The following is an 18,239-nucleotide window of genomic DNA, read 5'->3' on the forward strand; positions in this document are numbered from 1 at the left end:
AATTTTTTGTAAATGTTTAACGGCTAACCAGCCGTTAGTAAAATTAAATCCTGCTCATAAAGTGGAAATCAGTCAATCTATTTAATGAACTAGCTTTGCAAAATAAGTGTGACACAGAAAGGTTGTGTCCAGGGCACCCCAATTACTACTAGATATTTCATGAACATTTTTTTCTGATGAGCTCTAATCAAAACAAGTGTTTGTATTTATCAAAAAAAACCTATTATTAAGAATCAATATCTGAGCATTATTACAACCATAATCTTCCGAGTCATCATAAAATATGTTTGTCACTTTTCAATATAGTATAAATCTTTATATGATTGATTGAGTTTTTTTAGTTTAATTTTAAGTCGGTACATACATTATTTTAAACATCTATATCCTGATCATAATAAACAGCTCTGCTACAAAAAAGGTTCTACCATGAAGTTTATGGTTATATGGCTGGTGAACCATTTGAAGGTGGAACATGTGGCAGGTCGCATTTCAAAGTCTCATAACTTTTATGTAAATATTTGAACAGCTAGTACACACTCTAAAATGATAAGCTAATTGAAATTTACTCAAATACACGTGTTCAACCTTTATCTCTATACAGACACACCTCTTAGATGCTGATAAACTACTTATAATGTATTGTTGATCCACAATGAGTATATTGTACATATTGCATAACTTTTATTAGTAAAGTGAATTGTTGGAATGTCTCATTGAATAGGCATGTCTAATAGTTTGGCTTTTTTATAATGACAATTGAGTTTAGTCAATGTATCATGCTAAAACCTGTTTTTTTAGTTATCATTGTTCCTTAATGTGTAGAACGCCATACTATTATTACTGACCTAATATAGTAAATTTGTGACATTGTATAATAATTATATGTGATATACATGTAAGAGATGAAAACAACTAATGCAAAACTTCTAATAAAGTTACTACCCAAATACATGTATACCTTCATTAGATAAAAGGTATCTGTAGCGATTAGTAATTAGTCTATATACTTGACTTTCGTTATTATCACATTGTTGTTTCTGTGTGAAACTCTAATTAAACCTAGCAAATTGTCAAGAAAGAAATAAAAAAATTATACTATTGTCATTGTAACCTGATTTAAACATTACACTTAAAAACTTGAGAAAGAGCACTGGTGATTCAATTGGCAACACAAGTTGTGGTTGTAGCACTTATTTCAGCTGGTACCAGTGTGTTTTGATGCTGTAGTGAAACATTTCTATAGCAACGCTACAAATATATTTTTGCAGTTTCATGGTGTTATTGTTTGCATTGTTCAAAGAAAACCATATTATTGAGGATTAATATCTGAGCACTATTTTAAGCATAAAACTTCCCAGCTAATATGGAAGATATTTGTCACTTCAGAATAGTATCAATCACTATAGTATTGCATGGAGATTTTTAGGTTTAATTTAAAGTTGGTACATAAATTCTTTTAAATACTTTGATCCTGATCATAACAAACAGGACTGCTACTAAAAGGTTTTACCATAAAGTTTATGCTTATACGAGTGATAAACTATTGGCAGGTGGAACATGTGGCAGGTAACATGTCAAAGTCTTATAATTCTTATGTAAATATCAAATGGCTGATAAACACTTATGAATGATAGGCTAACTGATATTTACTCAAACACACATGTTCAACCTTTATCTTTATACAGACACACCTCTTACATACTGATAAACTACTTATAATGTATTGTTGTTTCAAATTGAACACATTGTGCAAGCTGCATAAATTGTATGTATGTGTCATTGAATAAACGCGACCTATAGTTTTGCCGTATTCTGATGACAACTGAGTTTAGTCAATGTCTCATACTTTCAACTTTTTATGATGCGTAGAATGACATGTTAATGTTATTGGCTCAAAATTATAATTATAGGACAAAATATAGTATATGTATGATAAAATATAGAAACCACAAACTTACAACTTGTACAAGTTAAAGGATAACTTATAAGGATTAATACCAATATAACCCTTCAATCTTAAACCCTTTTAACAATAAGGCTTCAATCGATTATACACAGTGTTGTTGCAATCAGAAGTGGTCAGGCCAGATTCATAGTAGTGTGAAACCACTGAATTCATTGAACTAGGTGTATAGTATAAAATAAAAAGCAAAACTTTGGTACATGCACATTTTTTGTACTTGTGTATACACATATGTGTATGTATATATAAAATAGATGCTTATATATGTAATAAACATCTGCATTTGATCTCTACATTTATTGGAACACCACCACTATCAGAACGCCACTATAAAAAAAGGGTTGAGAATAGATTCCTATCCTTTAATTGAATGTCACTTGCATTTGAATGTCACTTCTATTTGAACGCCACTTTTACTTGGCCAATAGAATTTGACACTTTTAGTTTTCATGAACCCATAATAGCAAGTGCTCAGTAGAGAAGTGTTCACAAAATCATTCTAATAACGACTCGATTGCATCAATGACCACAAATTTGTTTGCTGTTTCTGTTTGTATTGAAGTTCATTTTACAACTCAAGGAATTTTTGTTAGAAACTTTTATTACAACACCATAACAATAATTATCAAATTTATCAGGCTAAAAGTAGTTCCTTGTTAAGCGCAACCTATATAGCTCATTGTATGTTGGAAAATGTTCTTGCATTTACAGAGACAAGTGTGTTACAACATATTGGGAGGTTAACATTATTAGGCTATCTAGATTAGGTGAGGTTTATCTGTATTTGTGCTCAAAGTCTTTAATCAAAATAAGCATCACGTAAAAAAATTTTCTCAGTTTGAAAATGCTTTGGTACTAATATTGAAAAACTCAGCTGCGTTTGTGAGAATTTGAAAACACAATACATCGTAGAAGGTGTTGAACGGCCAAATTAGTATGAAAATGGTTTCAAACGAATGCAATAATCAAAGCATAACTGGCAGTGCAAACAATGAATATTTTTTCATTTTCAAAAATAATGTTACTTGTTTGAAAGTGCTAACTTTGGTGTTTTCAGATGTTATAATTATAGTTTGTTTACGTCACTTTTCTTAAAATTTATTTTAAAATTTTTTTTGTTTTATGGTATTATATAACTTAAAAGTTTGCATGAAATAATTGTGGTAATCTGAACTTAACTTCACAATAGATCGACACTCATAACTCATTTTTCTATTTCACATAAAAAGCCAGTTTTGGCTGTGAATTATAATAAGCATATCAATGAGTGCAATGTGCTTTTACAAAACCTTGTTCAGTAAAAGTATAAAATAAAAATATACCTTCAATATTATAGCTGATTACAATCATGACAGCTAGAACCAACTGCAACACAGGCTACAACATTATTGTTGGCTAATAGCAATCAGTAAATATCAACTGGTAGAAACATATATCAGCTTCTCCATGCATATTTATTTAGCAAATCTATGATAAGTTGGAGGTACGTTAGCAAATTTCTTTTCTCCAAAAGGGTTAAGGTCAGACCGCCCAAAGGAGAGTGCAAAGTATAGGCAACATTTAATTATTCCATGACAAAATTAAATTTAACAGCTCAAAATCCGGAAGAAGTATTTGAAAAATATAATGCCAAACTTTATTTTGAGCGTCACCTCTAATAAAGCACTAAGGTAAAGGTTGAAAAATAAAGAGCCACGGCGTGCAAATAAATGTTTCACGAAAAAATGCATTCATGCATACAAATGTATATATGTATTTTTATTAATGTTATTACATTTGATATTTTTATAATTACTGGTAAAATATTGAGAACAAGTTTCAATATTATTTAATGAAAACCCGCAGACAGATCAAAAATTAGTAAAAATTAGTAGTTGCAATGCGTCTAGTAACTGGTCACTGATAAACTGCATTAAAAATAAGGATTTTTGCAAAATAATTTACACTCATGACAATATTACACTCATATGCATAATATACATATTATATTTATTTTACATACTATACCTGTTGTATATATAACACATATTACACGTATTACATGTATCATAGGTATACTATGTATAATACATATCCTATGTATCAGACAATGACATATCAAGTGTAACATGTGTATCACATATGCCATATATAACATTACATGCATCATATGAATCATACACATCATTTGTATCATATTTATCGTACATATCACATGTATCAAATGTATCAAATGTATCAGATGTATCATATGTATCATAGGTATTTTACATATTTTACATGTCATACATATCATACGTATATGTGTCAAGATGTATACTGATACTTGGTTTCCAGTTGAAACAAATATGACATTTAAACCTCATTATACTTAATTTATTTATTAATTGATTAATATTTATATAATGCATATGAAAAATATTTTTATTCTTTATTTGTACAGTTACTAGACTGCTATAAGATATTCTGTTTAATGAAGCAATTTAGTCAGAACTGAAAATAAAATGAGTAGAATTTATTCTGAATATAATATTTACATCGTCAATAATAACCAACCACATTAACCACTGTTGAAATATTTGGGATTTTTAAAAAATCTATTTCTACAAAAATGTTGAAAAGATAGAACATTTGAAGACATTATGTTTTTGCATTTCTTCCATACTGCATTTTTTTGCCATTCGTCATCAAAAAAAGATCTCACAAAGTTCAATGTTAATGGCCAGTGTGCTGAATACGTTGGAATCACAAAAATTTCAAGGTGCTATTTGTTGAAATCCCTCCTTCTACACCTGAAATAAATGTTATGCTCTTTCCTTTAACTCAGCATTACTCGGTATAAGTTGTAGTGAAAATGAAACCGTAAGCAGGTAAGAACTATAGAGACATTGAAAATATCAAAGTTTTTTCTAATAAAATACACAATAAAACTTAGCTGCTTAGTACGTGTTTATTGAATTAAGTTTATTGAAGTCAAATGCAAAGTTTATTTAATCCAATTGTATCAAGGGTAAGATCTCCATAGGATACACACCGTGCACAGTAACGATACATTTTCTTGCAGATGATAAACACTGAATACTCAAAAGTTGCTGTAGATAGCTATAGTTATTAAGGTTAATATACTACTTCGTTACTACTATTTATTATATACAGAACATATATAAAACTTAGATGGTTTTGGTTAGCAGAGTTTGTGTTATAAAGTTACTATGGGTTTTCAAACTCATCTATATGAAATTATTTCCCTGCCAAGCCAACCCTGAAACAAACTAATGTCAGTTGGTGGGGATCAACAGTTCTAGTTTTCACTTAAATGTTTCACTTTCAGTAAATTTTTTGATTTTTGATCAAGTTTGACAAAATTTGATTTTGTCTATTTGTGTGAGCTGAATTGAACTGGTTCATCGAAGTTAGAATAGTCAAATAATTAAGGATTAAATAGCTGTGTTTCACATCTAAATACACAACAAAAATCAATCTTTACATGATCTATGATGCAAAAGACTGTGAGTTGAATTGCTGTTTCCTTGAAATTCCTTAAACTGAGTTATTTTGAAGCCGCAAAAATTTGCTATTTATATTATGGATGACATGAAAGATCTCATAAAACTTATATTCAATTTGATGCAGCCAAAAAAACTGCATCATAGTGTGTTAATATTTTATGTATAATAATAAATGTACTTAATTACGAATTAGAAAATATAATTTAGCTAGTATTGAATATAATACCATATGCACTTTAAAATAAAACATTAAATTTTGGTTTGTGGTTTACTCAAAGTTATATGAACTCAACTGTCAAGTAGTTTCTGACTTGATCAATGATAGAGTAAGGGATTCCTGTGTCATATCGACAGGTACGCAATGTCAGCTACCATGGAACTATGGATAGCTCCACCTTCTCCAACCACAATGAAATGGAATTTAGCACAGCTGATCGGGATAATGATGTTGACTGTGGCAACTGTGCTTAAGTTTGGACAGGCATGTATCTTCTTACATATTTACTTTGCATGCAACAATTCTCTTGGTTAAATATGCAGCCATAGCAGTGGCAGTTCGAATGGTTTGTATGATCATTCCGTATGTCATTTCATATGTCGAAATCATTTCTCAGGTATAGTATTTCTTATAATTCAAGGATAAATTTGATAATCTAGAAAGATGATTGTGTAGTTTATTTGGTATGTAATCAGTAGATACTTTGCTGAATATTTAAAAAGTATGTTAAATCTTAACGATTTATCAATAAAGTTTGATGACAAACCAAAATATTTTGTACTATGCTGAGAATTCGGAAAAATCGTCTTACTTTTGCATTTGCAATATAATTCCTCATTTTATTAACAAGACAATGAGCTTATATATACACACTTTAACTAACAATTTTGTTATATCACAAGAGCAAGTCTTTTTTTATTTGCAGGTGGCTGGTGGTTTGAAAGATGCCATGATTCTTATCTGAATGGGTTCTATGATAGTGCCAATGGAGGGGGCGAGATCGTCTGGAGAAGCAAATTTCTTCATTTTACGGAATCTGTGATGAGAGTCAACAGAGATTGATGAACATTGTTCATACTTTTAAACTCAAACTCTAACTTGCTCCTTATGATTTTGCAGATTATATACCCCCAAGTATATTTATCTGACCAGCTTGATTATATTACATTGTCAAAGATAACTATGCTTCATGTTACATTACTGATTACTTCGATCTAAATAATTTTAGATTTTTGAAGTTTGGGCGTGAAATTAGGTCGCAATTAACTTACATTACTCATTCAACCAATTATCAAAAACTTTAAAGAGATGCTTAGATTATCCAAATAGATATTATGATTTTTTACAGTTATAGACATTTTGGGTTGCAAACTATCACTTTTTAGGACCATGATGGATGGTAGCTCTTTTCTGCTAGAAACAAGAATTTATTCCTAAGCAGTGTAGTGAGTCATAATAAACTTTTGATTTTTTTCCACTTCATAGGACGTATTTGTTATAAGAGGCATATCAACTATAAACAGTGTGGCATTACTCATATCACTAATATCACAAAACATTTTTTTTTAAAATGCTTAAAAATGAATTTACCACTTAAATCTATTTCATTATAATTTTCATCACGAAAGGTTTTCAGGAAGGTAAAACTTTTCGTTAAGCAACCAAATAAAGTAAGTCAAAAGCACTGAATAGTATAAAGGCATTTGTTCATAAATTAACATTTTTTGAAAATAGCAATTTGTTCCAAGAAAAGCAGAACTGTCTGTTGACTTCAGTTAAAATGATTAAAATCATGTTTGAAAAATGAAAGCACTTCATGAAATGATTTCCTTAACCAGATTTAATGTTTTATACTTAAGAAAGTTTTCAAAGACATAAACTCTTGTTTATTTGTAAATACTTAAACTGTAATACTGTCTGGGTGGTCTTGTGGCATCAACCATCATTCTGTCTAACATACAGAGCGGTTTTGAAGTTACTGGTAATCTTAGTGCCAGGAAACTAACTATCTGCACAGATGAAAACCATATATTTTGCTCTTTAAAAGGTTTGTATAAAACAAGTGAACAAACTATAAAAAGCACCATTTCTTGCTCAGCAGTCCCAAGTGTTTCCATTTTGTTGATTTTAAATAAGTATGCACTGATTTCATGCAGTCTCTTTGAAATTCGTTCTGTAGATGCTGGTGAGCTTTTTAGGTTGAAATTACCAGCTTGTCCTGAATACATGCTGAATACATAAAAACTGCTTCCTAATGAAGTAATGTGCCAATAGCTTTTGTGCTACTAGTAACACACACTTACAAACAAGAGGTTAACAGTGATAAGTAATGCCTGGAACAGACTGACTTCTTACTTTTCTTGATTCTGTCATGTAACAATGACTAACCATTGATAAGTGTAGTCATACAACAAGATAAGAGGTAATCGTACTTATGCAAACAGTGTACTGTCTTGTAGCACTAACTAGCATTGAACTGTGTTCTTTGAAATACAAAAAAAAGAAACTGTTCAGTTTCCGCCTCTAAGCACTTAGGAGCTAAAGTATATGATCGGTTTGGTTTTTCCCGGTTCATCCAATCACGCCGACTGCTCTAAATTTTTTGGTTGACCGGAAACTGGTAGACTACCAAATGCTAGTTGTTAGACTGCAGGGTAGGTGTTATTTTGACATTGAAAACATACTTACAAAAGACTTCGGTAAATGCATTTGAGAAAATAATGCAGTAGGCTAATTATATTGTAGATTGTGTTTTCAGTGAGACAATAATGTTCTATGTTAGTACATCAATATACCGCTTAATCACTTTAGCTAGTAAAATACCCAGTACTCAAGTAAGAAGAGCTGTTACAGTGTATCATCAATCAGGTCAACTGCATGCTTGTCAGAGTTATGTTTTAATATAACAAAAAATTTAGTGTGTTGTCAGAGGTCGCGTCAGGTGACCAGATAAATTGCAAAGAAAAGCTCTCGGTTTGATTAGTCTGTATTCATATTCTTTGTTAAAACTAGTTTTATGTTGGGACTGCATTAATGATTTGACTAGCAAAATATCTAGTACTCAAGTAAAACAAGCTGTCATGATGTAACAACAAATAAGTCAACTACAGGTTAGTGAAAATTATGTTGTTTATAAAAAGCATCATGTTGTGATGTCAGCAAATAATCTGAAAGAATAGATGACAGTTGATTGGTGCAGAATTTAGATTGTTGGTCTACCAAGCTAGCAGTTTGCAGTTTAGTTTATGCATGCTATAAAAAATTTTCTCAACACTCAGCCGTTCCTCTAGACAGATAGACAGAGAAACCATGAGTCACTTGAAAACTTTATCAATCGATCATTCTCCTTGAATCAGTTAAAAAAAAGTTTTAAATGGTCTATTAAACCTTATTGTTAACACAAGTAAAAAATGAAACCCGGAAAAAGACAATGATAAATATAGACAATAAAATTAAAGTCAGTTTATTAACAAACTAGCTGAATACACCACATTATCTAGAAAATGAAAAATATTTGCAGTAAGAATTTATTTTTACATAACAAATAATCACAGTTACCATTCTCACTTTTAAATTTCTTACCGTGGGAAAAATGTTTAGTGCAGTTAACATAAATTGCATTTTGTTGCCAATTTTAACACCGAAACGAATATTTGTAACTTTTTTAGTATTTATACTGAAATACAACAATTGTAAATATTTTTTCTACCAAAATACCTTGTTTTATGCTTCTTTTTGACAGTGTGGTAACTGAATAATTTACATGTAATTGCTTGGTATGGAAAAGAGTGTCCTGAGACACAAGTTAATTGGCTTATGAGCTCAGAATCGAATCGCATTAAATGCTGAAATCAGAATTGCTAATCTTCTTGAGCATGACAAAAAGTTGGTTCATTCCATAAACCCACCAAGTTGAATAATTTCAGTGATGCGAAATAGATAACAGATCAGACTGACAACACAATCGTTGCAATAAAGAAGATAATCTTAAAAATACATTGCACTCTGATAACACCCGCAGATTATGTTATGAGAACATGATATGTATGTCACAGAACAAGTTAAGATCAAATGAGTTGGTTCAGGTTCAATCTACCATTCAGTTTGTTTTAACTCATATGGTTAATCTGGACCAGCTACATTAGACTGCTTGACTCCGTGTGTAGCAAATGTAGTTGTTATCTAAATATAAAAAAGACTGCGAACCTCTCCTTGGTAATACATGTACGTATGCTGAACTAACCAAGCATTTATATTGTAGATTAAGTTCAGCAAGAGAACTATATTTTAAGCTAGTATACAGAGAGAACTGGTCAGGCTACTCTTAGCAACCACATATCTGTGTTAAATGCTAAAAGCTTTACCGTTGTTTAAACAACATATCATTGGTTTATTGGTTCATATTTTCATGGTTCCTGTCATTGCTACTGCATGGTTTATTGTTCTTTACTATAACAAGAACCAGACTGCTCTGTCTGCCTATCTAAAGCCTGGTTGGTGATTGGGAAAGAAGATCAGATCATTTGAGATTTAAACCCATGCACATATGAACAAATTCATAAATATACCATTCTATCACTTTAGCTAGTAAAACACTTAGTACTGAACTAAAAAGATTTACTAGCAATATCAATCGAGTCAACACCAACAATTTAACCAAATGTTCATCCAACCTATTTTGCTGCCTATGTTGTATCATTGGGTAGCACTTATCCATTGTAGTTACTCTCTTGTTATCATCTGCCAATGTGCTACAATATATTATTCTAATTAAAATTACTTAATTTACCAGAGTTATCTTTAAAACTTTCAATTGGTGTGGTGGTATACTGAGGTTGTACTCATTGCATAATGTTCTGTACACAACACTTGCATTATGGTTATGCAACTCGGTGTATACATTTTCTCGTAGCTGCTTGCATCAACTTTTGATGTGTTGAATGAGCTCTGCGGCATTTTTGAACGGTTTGCATCTAGGATCAATTATATTGTGTTAGGTCGGTATTTGGAGTTGCTTAATTTGAAACCCTTGTTTCTGTGCTGCAATGATCTGCAACTCTGTGTCAGTGGTTTGTTCACTTTGTTCACCTGCGTTGACCATCTTGAGAATGGTAAATATTCACTATATTAAACATAAAAAACTACTATAAAGTAAAATATATATAAAAATCGTAAAATACAACTGTTAAAAATACAATTATCATTTTTTTCTTATGTATTCTTGTAGTTTACAATTTATGAAAGTGAGATAGGCCCAATATCAAACACAAAATATGTTCATGTTGTTGCATAGACGACTCCGTACTGACTTACCTAAGTTTATTAACAACTCTGAAAAAACTAATGATCCGGATTTTATTGGCAGCTTGTGAGCGTGCTCTAGTTATCGTTGGCTAGTGAATCCGCTTAAGTGTGTTTAGACGCACACCAAAAAGATCTCTGCGCTTCTCATGAAGCACATAATAAAATCGCTCAGTGTGTTTGGACCTGGGCAAGGTTGTAGAATAGGTAATGTAATTCTCATAAGCTGTGTTGCTATTACTCGTGATATGCAGGGCATTCACCTAGTTTCTCAATAAAACACAAATTTAATCAAATTGACTAGTAGGGTTAATGGAATGCAAACTAGTTATAAGTTTTTTACGTTTAACAATCATAACATTAAGTGGTCAAGAATTTATTAAACTTCATAGAGCACCACAATGCAGCAGGCTGCAAGATATGGTGAGAGACCGACTGCCATTATTTTAAGAGCCTACGTCTTATACAGGTACGTCTGACAGCAACAGCAGGTGTATTAAAATACAAATAATATAATATAGGTCCACTCATAAATGTTTAGATTAAACACTGTCGTAAAATAAATGTAAGTACTACGTATGAAATAAATCATAATTATCTCCTTGGTTTATTATAGTAGTTATTGTATAGTTTTACATATTTCATGATCATAGTGATATACCATGTATATTTATTACAATTTTTGTTCAAATGTATCTGTATACTTATATGTACCTACAATATACAAATCATATATACCTAATATATTTTTACTGTAAAATTTACCATATTACTATACCTCATGTATACTTGTTGTATACCTCCTTATATTTAAATACATGAAGTGTACTTTCGGTATAGTTTATCATATTTATATACCTGATGTATATCTAGTTTCTAGTGTTTATATGTCTGATATATACTGCGTAGTTTATCATATTAGAACACCTTAGGTAAGCTTACTGTAGAGTCTATTATATTTACATACTTGATGTTTATTTACTGTATAGTTCATGATGTTTATATATCTCATGTATATATACTGTATAGTTCATCATATTAATATAACTCCTGTATTCTTACTGTTCAGTATGTTATATATGTATACCTAATGTTTACTTACTGTATAAGTTGTATTCTTTCAGATAGTTGCATTTATTAGTATGCTGAACTGAGTGCACAATGAAATGATAAAAAGATATCCCAATTATGTATGCATAGGCTTGATAGCAATTTGGCTTTAATAACCAAAAATTATTAGTTCCATAAAAGCATGTTGAAAAGCTGTATAACAGAATATAGCAAATTTACAGTTGAAACACATGTTTAGTGGTTTGTGTAAAACATTCTGATGTCTTTACAATATAGTTTGTCATATTTATATACCTGATGTATACTTACTGTATATTTTCAGATTTATATATGTAGTGTACACTTCATGAATGGTTTATCATATTTATATGCTTGATGCATGTTTATGTACAGTTTATCATTTTGCATCATAAGTTTGATTCTGTTCATTACCAATCGTCCTTCGTATATATGTAACTTTCTCAGGAGAACCTCCAGTTTCATAAACAGGAGCTATACTTGCTCAAATAATTAATCATTAGAAAAAAACTTTTTAAATCGTTCATTGTTTTTGGTAGCGGCAGCCCTTTTATTGCTCTTTCTGTTTCGGATTCTAATCTATTATTTTAGTGCACATTTTTATCACGTTTTTTCACACTCAAGACATGACCAAAAAGCTTTACACTTCTTTTTTCAAACTTCACATTCATCACACTTGTCTCTATTTAATGTCATACTTGCGATGGATAACTTCTTTAACACACGTTCAAGTCACTCATTATGTTCATCTTTTTTATGTTTTGCCAATTGAACTGTATCAATTATACCAATGACGCCTTTCTCATCACTCGATGTATTTGTCATATATCTTTGAAAAAATTCAGCAGTGGCAAAAATCTCTATTGCCATCTAATAATACTTACATAAGCTGGCAATATGTCTAGAATTTGCCTCACAGTTTAATTTCCAGGTAGAACCCCTAAAAGGGAGAGTTGATAATAGTGTGAACAACTTGAATCAGTGACAGTGGTACAACTTTTCTCAGTGAAAATGTCTCACACAAAAAAACGGGAAAAAAAAGAAAAGACCGAAATCAGAACCATCTCTTCACTCATGAATCAACTAGGTTAAAATCTATGAGGAGAGTCAAGCAGGAAAGACATCTGCAGAACATGACTCAATAACATAAGGTAACAATTCTGAGGTCTGTGGAACAGACACCAAGGAGCGACCTAAATTCTATTTATCGCTAGCAACCCTGGTGGGTAGCACTAAATAGACCCAAGAAAGACTGGCTTGGGATGAAAATCATGATCACATGGGCTATATGACTCTAAAAGAATGGTATGTCCATTACTACTCCCATTCCCCAGCACAAACAGAATGACTTTTCTAAGGTATACAGCTGGGTGTCGTTCGATTAATTTTTAAAAACAGACAAAAGAGGTTATGTCATGGCTAAGCATGTCATAAAGCCACTAAAATACACTACTCTACCAAGTACATGGTGTTGTTCATGAGTGGCAGAAGCTGATTCAACATAAAAGCTGCATGTAATTAAAACTCAAACTATATTGACAAATGAAACTAAAGGGTATAACAAAACAGGAGCCTAAAAAAAGAGTTAGTGTCTAAAAGGCAACAAGGCGAGCACTATTTCCATCAGCTCATCTCCACGCATCAAGTATTTAGATTATCTATGGCATGTAAAATCAACCCTTCAATCCCCTGTGCAGCTCCATAAGAGGATTACAAAGTTATCTAACAACATACTGATATGCAAGCAGAGGACGTCCTAATCTAACTAAAAGGGTAGCAGAGAGACCCATCAGCCTTTATCTAACCTACATAGAAAATAGGCAGAAGTTGCACTCATATACATCCTCAGCGCTTCTTAGAGATGGAGATTACAAAAAGGACACTTTGTACAAACTCAAAAATGACCGAGGAGGTAACCCTTAGCGAGTCAGGAGGTTTTGACTTTTAATCGACAGAAATTGATAATACATCAACAAAATCGAAACTAAATCATCCACACAGTCCCCATCAGATATCTTAGATAGTTTTAACAACAGAGATTAGATATAGAAGAGAGCGATATAGTAAATTAAAAAAGTGCTCTCAAACGGTATGGAAAATATGAGTGAGATACTACATGTATTTTATAGTTGTGGAACCAACATTCTTCCAAATAAAAATTGTAGGAAAATTAGCCAAATGTCGTTTAAAACGAACTTATCTGGAGAACTAAACAGCCAGTATAAAAATTGTTATTTAGCAAAGTGACGCTGCTGTGTGGACTGCCTGCAATGTACTTGAAGTCAAAACCTACCCCGGCAAATACCCAACACTGGCCAAATAGTTAATTTAGGCAAAATTGAAAAAGAGAAAGCGTAGAAGCTACCAGCAGTGACTATAAGGTGTTACAACAACGTTATAACTTTCAACTGAGCATGGTTGTTAGTTGTGCTGTTATTGCTTGCTAAATATTTTTGAGTTTCTTCTAAATATATGTACATGTATGTAAGAAATAAATTTAGTCTAAATACTTTTTTATTTTGAAAGATAACTCACAGTTTAATTAACTAGGCATTATTGCACTTTTTTAAAAATATATGCTAAGCAACAATATAATCTTTAGAGGTCGATTTTTTCAGCATATTTTTTCGCAGAATAAAACACTATTATGGCTTTCACTAAGCCGTGTTGGTTTTTTATTGATAAAAACAGTCTTACTTTTCTAGTGTTTAAATCTTTTGGTGAGCTTTTCAGTATTATGTCTGGTGCATAAACGCCAGACCTAATTCAAAGTATGAAATACACTAGAAATTCCCCTATCATACAGCCCACGACCAAAGTGATATTGGTGATATTGGGTGAAAGGGTACTGATAGTTGAGAAATGCAATATTAGCAGTCAAACGGCAGTGCAGTGCAATAGAATAACTGCAATAGTAGCTGCAATTGTAGCTGTAATGTACTGGGTGTTATTATGTACAACAAACAGCCATAATGAAAAGAAAATGTTATATGTTTATATCTTCCTCCTGCATTAGGAGAAATGCAATATTAGAAGTAAAATGCACTGATGTTTTTAGAATAACCATTATTATTAATATAGTAATACAGTAATAATAAAAAACCAATGCGCAATTTTGTTAACATTTCAAAATTTCATAGCAAGCAATATCAAGAAGTTGTGATATTTATTATTATTATTATTATTATTATTATTATTATATCCAAATTATGAAATACATAAGGCTGAAACCTTATTCCAATTTCATTTCAAAAAGCATACTCGAATTTCTTGCAGAAAAAGTAAATGCAAATTGAGTAGAAAAATTCTACAATTTTATTTTCTGTTTTATTAAAAATTGAAAGTCTTTTCTCTTCCTATCTTGATTGTTTGCATTCATTGCTGTACTGAGATAACTCTTTCACTCGGTTGGTTACAAAATGCTTTATTCACAATTGATATGCCAACTAGTTTAGTAGAGTGGGAATTTAAAAAGTTTATATTTTCCTAAAATGTTTGGATGGCCTCAGAAACTTATGGACAGCAAAAGTAATCATATCAGAGTTGGTTTATGCTTGTTTTAATTTAGGGAATTACAGTACTCGGTATATTATTTACCTTCAATATATTTATGCTTGTTTGATCCAAACTAGCATTACATGTAAATTCACTTGTTTAATTCTATACTTTCGCGCTTCAAGTCAGCTGCTGTTCTCACTAAATATTTCTTTTTCTTGTCAGGCTAAAAACAGCTCTTGGCACTAAGCAAAATACTTACTATGAAAATATTTCGACTCTAAGTGATTTCTTAGAAAGAAACCACTCGTTGACAGAAGAGGAGACTACCATTTACTGTCATGGAATTCAGGACCTTGGTAACTTACTAGTGTTATCTACTTTTAAATTATGGGTGTTAATTCTTACATTATTTATGCTTCAATCTAGAAGTTTTTATTTTAATCATATTGCATTGTACAGTATCTCATTCTCAAAGTAGTTTCCTTGCATCTCAATACCCTTCTTTCAAGGTTTTACTAGCTTTTTGATGTCACTAGAATAAGTTGTTTCTATAGCGGTGTGCAGCCGGTTTTGTATGCGCCCTTCAGTGCCCATTACAGCTGAAAAGTGGTGTCCATGCTAAGCATCATTAATGGAACCCAACATATGATAGTCATTCAAAGCTAAATCAGGACTGTAAGCTGAATGGCTGAGAGTCACCCATTTACCAATATAGAAAGAAGGGTTATTATTAGGAGGTTCCTTTTTTGCAAAGGTAGCCAACACCTGTAGTAGTAGGATGGTACTCAAAGCACTATTGTCTAGTCTTGATGACATTTTTATATATTAAGTCAATAGTGTCTTTACTCAATGAATCACCCTCGTATTCTTTCAGTTTAACACCATAATAATAAATAATAATAATCATGATAATATATATCCATTATTTTTGGTTTATTGTCTACCAAAAATCTGATTTTGTTACAAGCAAATTCGGTACGCTTTAGTCACTAAGACCGTCTCATAAGCTTGTAGTAGTTTTGCTATCATAATCTAATAATACATGAAATTGTAATACTAAATAATCATGTCCTAGGTCATGCCAAAAACCTGGTAGCTTTTTCTCAAAGCTGTTTATTCTCATATGCTTTCTGAATAGTGCCCACTTATTGTAACCATATGTGTGTTGATTTCATGTAGTTTTATGTATCAAAATACCTCTATTGTTGATGCTATTCAAACCATTTTCCATAGTTGAAAGACTAAGCTCCCAAAATAAAGATAGCTTCACATAAGTACCAAGATTTTTGCATAGTTATTTTCTCTTACTTTGTTTAGTACCCTCTAAAGCATAATATGTGCTAACTCACTTTCTCAGCCAGTTTTTAATGAAAACTGTGCCTATTATGGTTGTATGAAATATACATGTGTTTGAATATCAGTTTATGGCTGATTTTCATAGTAAAATATAAGATTTAGGTTCACAAACTGTCTTAGACACAAGGTTGCTGTGATAAACATACTTCTTAGCATAAATAGGAGAAGATAAAGTCTGAGGATAGATAGGTAGATAAACAAATAAATAAATACATGTACATAGTTAGACAGAAAGATAGATAGACAGATAGACAGACAGACAGATAGATAGATAGATAGATAGATAGATAGATAGATAGATAGATAGATAGATAGATAGATAGATAGATAGATAGACAGACAGACAGGCAGACAGACAGACAGACAGGCAGACAGGCAGATAGATAAATAGATAGATAGATATAAAGATAGATAGAAAGATGGATAGATAGATAGATAGATAGATAGATAGATAGATAGATATAGGAAGAGCCTCTTAAAATAATATCATAGGAGGCTCACAGTCTCTGATGCAGCTCTAGTAAAAATTGTATTGTTCTGTTAGCCATGAGTTCATTATATCATACTATTAGCAAACTGTTGTTTTCTTCATGAGATATTAAATGCTTGAGAAGTGAGTGTGTGAATTTTACATGTTGAATATATATAGCTATGGAAACCTATCTGTAACAACTTAAAAGTTATCCATGTCCAAAACTTAACAAATCCATGCATTACTGGTTATGTGTCCCATTACTTTGTACTGCGTTGTAAGACACCTTAATGGTTTCTATGTTTAGTGCAGAACAGACTCGGTCCTCATGATATAGAGTTTATAGCAAAATTTGCTAGCTATGCTAGAAATAAAACTAGAAGGAATAAAAAGATAGCCCTCAGCACGCTACTCCACGATGTCTTTGTAGAAGAAACTGTAACTTGGCTTAAAATTGCAGCCGTGAGTAAAACTTTATTAATTGTTATTTAATATTTATCTAAATAAAGATTTAATTAACAACCTCTTTGTGTTATAGTTATTTTTAATACCAATTAAATTTTTGAATAAATGTTCCATGCATGTTTTATTTGAATAAATTAGTAAAAATAATTGTAGAAAAAAATTAGTTTTGCATTAACTACAGGTCGGTGTCAGCTTCACAGTTTATGTTAGTACAGATAAGATAAAACATAGTTTACATGTTTTTTGTGCATTGAGCAAACAATATATTATGATAGTAAGTAAGCTCAATGTAAAACTGTACTCTAACAAGCTAACCTTCCATCATGGTGAGTGAGTTAAAACTGACTAATTTGCAAGGTAACACACGGTGATGGCGTCTGTAATGGGTGTTGGTCTAGTTTCAAAATTCTTTTTTACTACTACCTTACTATAAGCTAACTTGTTTCAGAAGAGCTCTTACAGTAATTATTGTGCTAGCAGTCTGGGGTCTTTACAGATTAACTTACACATATTTTATTAGAATTATTCAGTAAGTATCCGTATTTTATTATTGTTTTCAATTTTTTTATGCTTGAAAAGATCCCAGGATGTTTCAAAATTAAAATCTAT

General features: G+C 31.4%; 1 long non-coding RNA gene across 1 annotated transcript in view; it reads right to left on the reverse strand.

Moving 5' to 3' along the window:
- The window catches only part of LOC137396465 (uncharacterized), a 33,646-nt gene that overhangs the window by 1,044 nt on the left and 14,363 nt on the right, over positions 1-18,239 (reverse strand). The window lies entirely within an intron of this gene.

Source organism: Watersipora subatra, chromosome 5 (assembly GCF_963576615.1).
Source record: "Watersipora subatra chromosome 5, tzWatSuba1.1, whole genome shotgun sequence".
NCBI classification, from domain to species: Eukaryota; Metazoa; Bryozoa; class Gymnolaemata; order Cheilostomatida; family Watersiporidae; genus Watersipora; species Watersipora subatra.